Raw genomic sequence first — 9,785 nt, 5'->3', positions numbered from 1 at the left:
TAATTCTTCCCCCATGTGCCATTTCGGGTATCTTTGAACCCAGCCAATGCAATTTACCCCATCAAATCATATATTTTTGAAAACTAGACAGCCCAGGGTATTCCAAATGCTAGTATTTTAACCCTTTCCAAGCACTTATTCTACCATCAGCCTTTGTCAAACTTTATGGTAGTAATTTTTTTGCATTTGTTTTTTCACACACATTTTACTTCCGGTATGAATAAACAGGTTCTGGTATATGTCACTATCATAAAACACCCCAATATGTGTTTAGCAACATCTCCTGAGTACAGCGATACCTCACATGAATGATTTTGCCTGGCTGTTTGGGGGCAAAAGGGCCACATTTGGGGCATGCACATTTTTCAATGTTGAACTTTGGCATTTGGGGATCCACTGCCCATGCCCTATTTGGTACATCTTTGAGCCGGGCCATTTCAGTGTGCCCAAAAAAGCCATATATTTTTGAAAACTAGACACTCCAGGGTATTTCAAATGCTAGTATTTTAACTCTTTCCATGCACCATATCTACCACCAGTCTATGTCAAACTTTGTGGTAGTCATTTTTTTGCAATTGTTTTGTCACACACATTTTACTTCAGGTATGAATTAAAAATTTCTCGTATATGTCACTATCACAAAGCACCCCAATATGTGTTCAGCAACATCTCCTGAGCGCAGTGATACCCCACATGAATGATTTTGCCTGGCTGTTCGGGGGCAAAAGGGCCACATTTGTGGCATGCACATTTTTCAATGTTGAACTTTGGCATTTGGGGATCCACTGCCCATGCCCTATTTGGTACATCTTTGAGCCGGGTCATTTCAGTGTGCCCAACAAAACCATATATTTTTGAAAACTAGACACCATAGGGTATTTTAAATGCTGGTATTTTAACTCTTTGCATGCACACATTTTACCACCAGCATTTTTTCAAAGTTTGCAGTAGTAGTTTTGTGTGTGTATTTTTCCCCACACACACCTACTTTATGTATGAATTTACAGCTCCTGGTATATGCCGCTGTCACACGACACCCCAATATGTGTTCAGCAACATCTCCTGAGTACAGTGACACCCCACATGCATGGGTTTGTCATTTTTGGGGGGAACTAAAAGGCCACATTTGGTACGTGTGCATTTTTCTAATTGGAAATTAGATGTGTGGCCATCCTTCCCCCCGTGTTAATTGGGACCTTGTTGAACCTGGCCAATTCCATTTACCCCATCAAATCATACATTTTTTAAAAGTAGACACCCCATGGGCATTTAATATGCCAGTATTTTAACTCTTTCCATGCGAGAATTGTTTTAAGCTAATATGCTAATTTTAGGACTTGCTCACAAAAATATATTTTTTATATATATATAGTTTTTTTTTTTTTCAACTTGAAGGTTCCCCTGATAGTGACATCAGTGGGAAATTATTTTTACATTTTACTGGTTTTTTACTATTTTTTTTCTAATTATTATTAATTTTATTTTATTTTTAATTTATTTTTTCTAATCACACTGTGATTAGAAAGCTGGGCTCCATTGACTTGCATGGTTGAATGCAGTACCTATATTCAACCTGCAAGTGGAGCCAGAGTTCTCTAGAGGGTCAGGAGACCGTCTAGCGAACTTTTTAGTCTTTATTGTTTTTTTTTTCCCGGGCCGCCGCCATGTTGCTGATGGCGAAGATCACCGGCAGCTGCGGCTGTGATCGCTCTCCGGAGCGGTCACAGTCCATCCCCAGGTAAGTGTTTGGTGTCGCTGGATGCCTCCTGATCGAGGCATTCCAGCGACACCATTTAAGTTTAGGAGGCGCCAGAGATGGCCCCTTTGTGCCGATAATGGCGTTGCTGAATGCCTCGAGGTCGAGGCATTACAGCAACGCCGTTTCGGTGCAGAAAGCGAAACTAGATCACTTTCTGCACCCGTTTAAAGACGTGCCGGTCCTGGCACGTCATTTGTCGTTATCGACTTGAATTTCCGTGACGTGCCCGGACCGGCAATTGTCATCAAGGGGTTAATGACAATTGACGGTCCGGGCACGTCACCTGAAAACAAAGGGTTAACGACAATTGACGCACCAGGACCGTCATGACTTCAAACGGATGCAGAGAGTGATCTATGTTCGGTTTCTGTACCCAAACGGTGTTGCTGTAATGCTTCGACATCAACGCCCCTCCCCGGGGCGTCTCCCACCCCAGCGTCCTTTAAAAAAAAAAAAACAATGGAGTTGAAAAGAGAATCTGGCTCAAATTCCAGGTTGAATACAGGTACTGCATTTAACCATGCAATGCAATGTGATTAGTAAAATAAATAAATAAATGAAAAAATAAAAGTACGTGTGTGGGGGAAAAACACACAGAAAAATACTACTGCAAACTTTGAAAAAATGCTGGTGGTAAAATGTGTGCATGCAAAAAGTACCAGCATTTAAAAAAAAAAAACCTTGGGGTGACTAGTTTTCAAAAATACATGGTTTGATGGTTTGATGGCCGGCTTCAAAGATACCTTAAATAGCACGGGGGGGGGGGGGGATTACCAGATTTGGAAAAATTGGTTTTGAAATAGCAAAACGCTACTTTTACTTATTGTAAAACATAATTAACATTATTAAAACATAAAAACATTGGGTATTTCTAAACTCAGGACAAACAGCAGAATCTATTTAGCAGGCTTTTTCATTGGCTTTTATAGATGAGTAAAAGATTTTTCAAGTAAAAGTTAGAAAAAGCCATTTTTGTCTAAATGTTTCACCATATTGTATACTTTTTTTTATAGTAAATGATATGATACAATCAAAGCAATGACATCTAAAGAAAGTCCATCTTGTCCTGAAAAATACAATATATAACGTGTGTTGGTTCAGTAAACGGGAAAGAATAAAAGTACAGCTAAACACAAGCACCACAGAAATGTTAAAACGAAGGGTACAAAAAATATAATCATCCGTTGTCACGAATGGGGTTAAAATGTCATTACAAAAATATGTAAATAATAACAAAAATAATAGCTAGAAATTACTTTATTGTCTTGACTATAGGATTCTGTCACTGATCAATGAAACTGAATAAATATTTTTACCTATACCCTATACCTAGGGTGCAGCTTTAAGCAAATATAATCTTTAAGATTATTAAAGATATAAAGTGATTAAAAATAAGACTGATAAGATATGTGCACACAGACTTACCCATGTTTTTGTGATATTTTTATTATGTATGTATGGCTAGCTCTGAATTTTAGACTACTAGTTGTCTGAGAGATGTGCAATACCATACTGTGATTTTTCACTTTATTTCCCATTAACATGAAATAGCTCAACAGTGAAAAGGCTGACTTCTTGCAGAAGTTAATAATTTACAGACTTGATAGTGGCTGACAGTCTGACACACAACTTGACAGCTATGCTTGAACAGGCAGATTATTTAAGCATGCCATAACGGCACAGTCCAACGACCTATACAGCCCCACCAATAGAACTGGAGTCAAGCTATCAGACACTTTCAAATCAGTGGTCATGCCATCAGACGCTTTTTCTTTAGACCTGGAAATGTGATAATAATCATATAATGTTCCAATTTTTAGTGGATTTTGCAGAGTTCTCATACAAATATATCTCCCTGCAAAATTAGATACGTTTATTAAACAAATTAAAGGTAAATATCCGCTCATATCTAGCAAATTACCTTTTATAACATTTCTGCATATATTACAAAATTCCACCATTGGACCAACACATTTACACTGCACATATCTCACACACACACCCCTATATAATATCTTACAATATGGTGCATTTTTACTGTGGAAATTTAAAGATATAGCACCCCAAATAGCAGCGCAGTACTTGATAAATGTCATATTTCAACATTCTACATGGGGTTAACAAAAATTCCCCCATTGGACCAATACAGTTACACTGCACATATCTCAAACACAACCCCCTCTATTATTTCTGAGAATATGGTGCATTTTTGCTGTGGAAATTTAAAGCTATAGCGCCCCAAATATCAGCCCAGTAGACAGCAACTGGCATTTTTCAGCATTCTACAGAGGGTTAAAAAAAAATTCCCCATTGGACCAATACAGTTACACTGCAGATATCTCAAACACATGCCCCTCTATTATTTCTGAGAATATGGTGCATTTTTACTGTGGAAATTTAAAGCTATAGTGCCCCAAAAATCAGCCCAGTACACAGCAACCGTCATTTTTCAACATTCTACATGGGGTTAAAAAAAATTCCCCCATTGGACCAATACAGTTACACTGTATATATCTCAAACACATAACCCTCTATTATTTCTGAGAATATGGTGCATTTTTACTGTGGAAATTTAAAGCTATAAGGCCCCAAATATCAGCCCAGTAGACAGCAACTGACATTTTTCAACATTCTACAGGGGTTGAAAAAAATTCTCCCATCCTAGTATATTCTCCCTTAAAAATAATAGAAGGGGGTGTGCTTGAGATATGTGCAGTGTAAATATATTGGTCCAATGGGGGAATTTTTTTTAACCCTCTGTAGAATGTTGAAAAATGCCAGTTGCTGTCTACTGGGCTGATATTTGGGGTGCTATAGCTTTAAATTTCCACAGTAAAAATGCACCATATTCTCAGAAATAATAGAGGGTGGTGTGTTTGAGATATGTGCAGTGTAACTGTATTGGTCCAATGGGGGAATTTTTTTTAACCCCTGTCAGTGGCGTCGGCAGGAGGGGCCAGAGGGGGCCATGGCCCCCCCTACATCATGCTGTGCCCCCCCAATTGAAACGGCGTCTTTTTTTTTTTTTTTAATAGACGCGGAGGAGAGAGAGAGGCGCCGAACGGTTGCTGAGGAATAAGTTTTCAGAAACCGTTCGGCGCCTCTCACTCTTCTCCGCGAGGCCTCTGCCTTGGTCGCAGTGCCGGCATTTCAAGTTGAGCGCCGGTATATGATGTCATATCCGGTGCTCAACAGTGAAGCCGCGCACACTGCGGCAGAACCAGGGAGACAGGGACTTCGCGATCCCACCGCTGGACTTCAACAAGACCAAGGTAAGTGAACTTCGAAGGGGGGAGAGGGTAGAAAGTTAGGAGGGGGTTAGAGAGTGAGAAGAGGTAGATTGGGAGGGAGAGGGGATAGATAGGATAGATTGGGAGGGAGAGGGGGTAGATAGGATATATGGGGAGGGAGAGGGGGTAGATAGGATAGATTGGGAGGGAGAGGGGGTAGATAGGATAGGAAGAGGGGGTAGATAAGATAGATAAGGAGGGAGAGGTGGTAGGGAGGGAGGGAGAGGGGTTAGATAGGGAGGGAGAGGTGGTAGATAAGATAGATAAGGAGGGAGAGGAGGTAGGGAGGGAGAGGGGTTAGGGTAGGGACGGAGAGGGGTTAGATAGGGTAGGGACGGAGAGGGGTTAGATAGGATAGATTGGGAGGGAGAGGGGGTAGATAGGGAGGGAGAGGGGGTAGGGAGGGGGGAGAGGGATTAGGGAGGGAGGGAGAGGGAATAGGGAGGGAGAGAGAGGGGTTAGATAGGGTAGATAGGGAGGGTGAGGGGGTAGCTAGGGAGAAAGGAGGGTGGCAAGAATATTGAAATAAAGAGTCAGAATGAGAGAGAGAATGAATGGATTAATGTGTGGATGCATTAATGAATATGTGTAAATAATAATAATAATAATGTGTGAAAGAATAAATGATTGTGTGAATTAGTGAGTGACTGTAAAAGTGTTTGTGAATCATAGGTGTATTATTGATTTGTCAAAAAAGCAAAGATGGTATAAGCAGGGTGTTTAGGCAATGGGGACAAAGATGGCACAGATAGTGTGTTTATGGGACAAACATGGCGTATGTTCAGCTGTTTGGGGACAAAGTTGACTCATGCTGGGGCTGTTTGGCGACAAAGATGGCACATCCTATGTATGTGTAATTTGGGTGCTGGTGAGGTTTTATGTGGGCAGTGTGGACGCCAGGGTTGGCTTTGGGGTGTGCGACCAGTGATCTATGCCTGTAATTTAGGGGGTTTATCTATGCCTTTAATGCAGAGTTTATATGTAATTTCCAATTGATCTATACCTGCAAAGCTGGGTTTTGTGTTATTTTGTTGATCTGTATCGGCTATATTGCCATACATTATTTATGTTTACCTGTAAATATAGGATTTGTATGTCTTATTCAGTTGATCAATACCTGGAGTGCTGTTTCCATGTGTTGTTTATTTGATCTAGACCTTCAGTGCTGAGTGTACATGTGATTTCCAGTTGATATATACCTGCAATGCTGGGTTTGTGTGTTGTGTTGGTTTATACCTGCAATGTTATGTTTCCATACATTATTTATGTATACCTGCAAATACAAGTTTTTTTTAATCTCATTCAGTTGCATGTGCTGTTTCCATGTGTTGTTTATTTGATCTATACCTGAACTACAGGGTGTAAGTAAAAGAGCGGTATGGTTTATTGAATGAGGGCACAAAGGGGATGATTACAGGGGAGAGGACCTCTCAATGTCACGGGGCAGGACTGACTCTCACGGTCTTCCTCTGATCTGCAGTCAGTGTGGCAAATATTTGTTTTTTGGTATGGTAGCGGAGGGAGTGATTGCATGCAAGGGAGTGTTGAGCGGGGCCCAAGGAAATGCTTGGGTAGGGTCCAATTTTTCACTATAAAATATATTGGCAGCAGGTTCTAATATTTACATATATTGGCAGCAGGGGCAAATATTTATATATGTTTTGGCAGCAGGGGCTAATATTTACTTATATATTGGCAGCAGGGTCTAATATTTATTTATATATTGACAGCAGTGTTTAATATTTACATATATTGGCAGCAACGTCTAATATTAATATATATTGGCTGCAGGGACTAATATTAATATATAGGAAGCAGGGACTAATATATATTGGCAGCAGGAGCTAATATTAACATATATTGGCAGCAGGGGCTAATATTAATATTTATTGGCAGCAGGGTCTAGTATTTATATTCATATTGGCAGCAGGGTCTATTATTTATATAATATTAATATATATTGGCTGCAGGGGCTAATTATATATATTGGCTGCAGGGGCTAATAATATATATTGGCAGCAGGGTCAAATATTAATATATATCGGCAGCAGGTTATAATATAAGTATATATCCGCAGCAGGGGCTAATATCAATATATATCCGCAGCAGGGGTTAATATTAATATATATCGGCAGCAGGGTATAATATAAGTATATATCCGCAGCATGGGCTAATATCAATATATATCCGCAGCAGGGGTTAATATTAATATATATCGGAAGCAGGGTGTAATATTTCTATATATCGGCAGCAGGGTCTAATATTTATATATATTGTCAGCAGGGGCTAATATTAAAGAATGAAAAATAACTGCCAGCTTAGCTGTAATTTTGAAATCATATTTCAATCACGGTCTTTACTTCAAAGAGATAAGTGTATATTATGTAGTTAAAAATGCATGTCTAATGTGTGTATGTATGTGTTTGAGATATCTGCAGTGTAACTGTATTGGTCCAATGGGGGAATTTTTTTTAACCCCATGTGCTATAGCTTTAAATTTCCACAGTAAAAATGCACCATATTCTCAGAAATCATAGAGGATGGTGTGTTTGAGATATTTGCACTGTAAATGAATTGGTCCAATGGAGGAAATTTTTTTAACCCTCTGTAGATTTTAGAAAAGTCCCATTTGCTATGTATTGGGCACACAAAGCAGTTTATACTGCTACCAAAACCTTATTAATGTGTTGGGGGAGATGCAATTAAACCTCCTCCCCATTAACCCCTGGACAGCAAGCTGCAACCAGACTGATGAGGAGCCAACAACCTCAAATATGTGCAAAGAGGGAAAAGAAAAAATGTCGGTGCGCTAAGCTAGTCTCAGGCTCAAATAATACAAATGTGAAATACGAGGCCTACCAAACAGGTGTACGCATGCTGCAAGAAACAGTGTATTGGCTGTACAATGTATACAAAAATAAAAACTGTCTGCGCTTCTTACGAATGTTGAAAAATGTCAGTTGCTGTCTACTGGGCTGATATTTGGGGCCCTATAGCTTTAAATTTCCACAGTAAAAATGCATCATATTCTCAGAAATAATAGAGGGTTATGTGTTTGAGATATCTGCAGTGTAACTGTATTGGTCCAATGGGGAAATTTTTTTTAACCCTCTGTAGAATGCTGAAAAATGCCAGTTGCTGTCTACTGGGCTGATATTTGGGGCGCTATAGCTTTAAATTTCCACAGTAAAAATGCACCATATTCTCAGAAATAATAGAGGATGGTGTGTTTGAGATATTTGCACTGTAACTGAATTGGTCCAATGGAGGATTTTTTTTAACCCTCTGTAGATTTTTGAAAAATCCCATTTGCTATGAATTGGGCTAATATTTGGGGCACTATAGCTTTAAATTTCCACAGTAAAAATGCACCATATTCTCGGAAATAATAGAGGGGCATGTGTTTGAGATATCTGCAGTGTAACTGTATTGGTCCAATGGGGAATTTTTTTCAACCCCTGTAGAATGTTGAAAAATGACAGTTGCTGTCTACTGGGCTGATATTTGGGGCGCTATAGCTTTAAATTTCCACAGTAAAAATGCACCATATTCTCAGAAATAATAGAGGGGGTTGTGTTTGAGATATCTGCAGTGTAACTGTATTGGTCCAATGGGGAAATTTTTTTTAACCCTCTGTAGAATGCTGAAAAATGCCAGTTGCTGTCTACTGGTCGATATTTGGGGCGCTATAGCTTTAAATTTCCACAGTAAAAATGCACCATATTCTCAGAAATAATAGAGGGGGTTGTGTTTGAGATATGTGCAGTGTAACTGTATTGGTCCAATGGGGGAATTTTTGTTAACCCCATGTAGAATGTTGAAATATGACATTTATCAAGTACTGCGCTGCTATTTGGGGTGCTATATCTTTAAATTTCCACAGTAAAAATGCACCATATTGTAAGATATTATATAGGGGTGTGTGTGTGTGAGATATGTGCAGTGTAAATGTGTTGGTCCAATGGTGGAATTTTGTAATATATGCAGAAATGTTATAAAAGGTAATTTGCTAGATACGAGCGGATATTTACCTTTAATTTGTTTAATAAACGTATCTAATTTTGCAGGGAGATATATTTGTGTGAGAACTCTGTAGGACCTCACTGAAGGAGGGGTTCAGTGAAGTCTTCCAGCTGCACTGAAGTATAGTCAGTGAGATACCATATAAAAATAACAAAAAATGTGCCTGAAAATATGATAGCTTAGTGCCATACCTACCCCAGACCATCTATTGGTACCGGAGTCAAGCTATCAGACACTTTCAAATCAGTGGTCATGCCATCAGACACTTTTTCATTAGATTAGCAAAAGGTGCATTAGACCTGGAAATGTGATAATAATCATATAATGTTACAATTTCCACTACAATTTCACATATTTTCAGGCACATTTTTTGTTATTTTTATTTGGTATCTCACTGACTATACTTCAGTGCAGCTGGAAGACTTCACTGAACCCCTCCTTCAGTGAGGTCCTACAAGATACACCCTCCTCAGGCTTCAGCCAGGGACTACGTATCCCTATGTTGGGAGTGCAGTCCTAGAAGAAAACAGGGACCTGGTCTTTACCCTGGCTACTTTTCACCTGTCCCATGAAGCACAATCTGTTTGTGTCCCACGACATACAGTAACGATCATCCCTCACTGACACTTCACACAAGGAAAGAACATCACCTCTTGGCAGGTAGTTTCAGTGAGGGAGGATGATTGGCAGACATCACAGGACCCTTGTCAGAA

The sequence above is a fragment of the Sceloporus occidentalis genome, unplaced genomic scaffold (assembly GCF_023333645.1).
Source record: "Sceloporus occidentalis isolate IW3139 unplaced genomic scaffold, rSceOcc1.0.p SCAF_58, whole genome shotgun sequence".
Taxonomy (NCBI): Eukaryota; Metazoa; Chordata; class Lepidosauria; order Squamata; family Phrynosomatidae; genus Sceloporus; species Sceloporus occidentalis.
The sequence above is the reverse complement of the archived record's forward strand: the minus strand, read 5'-3'. Positions refer to the sequence as shown.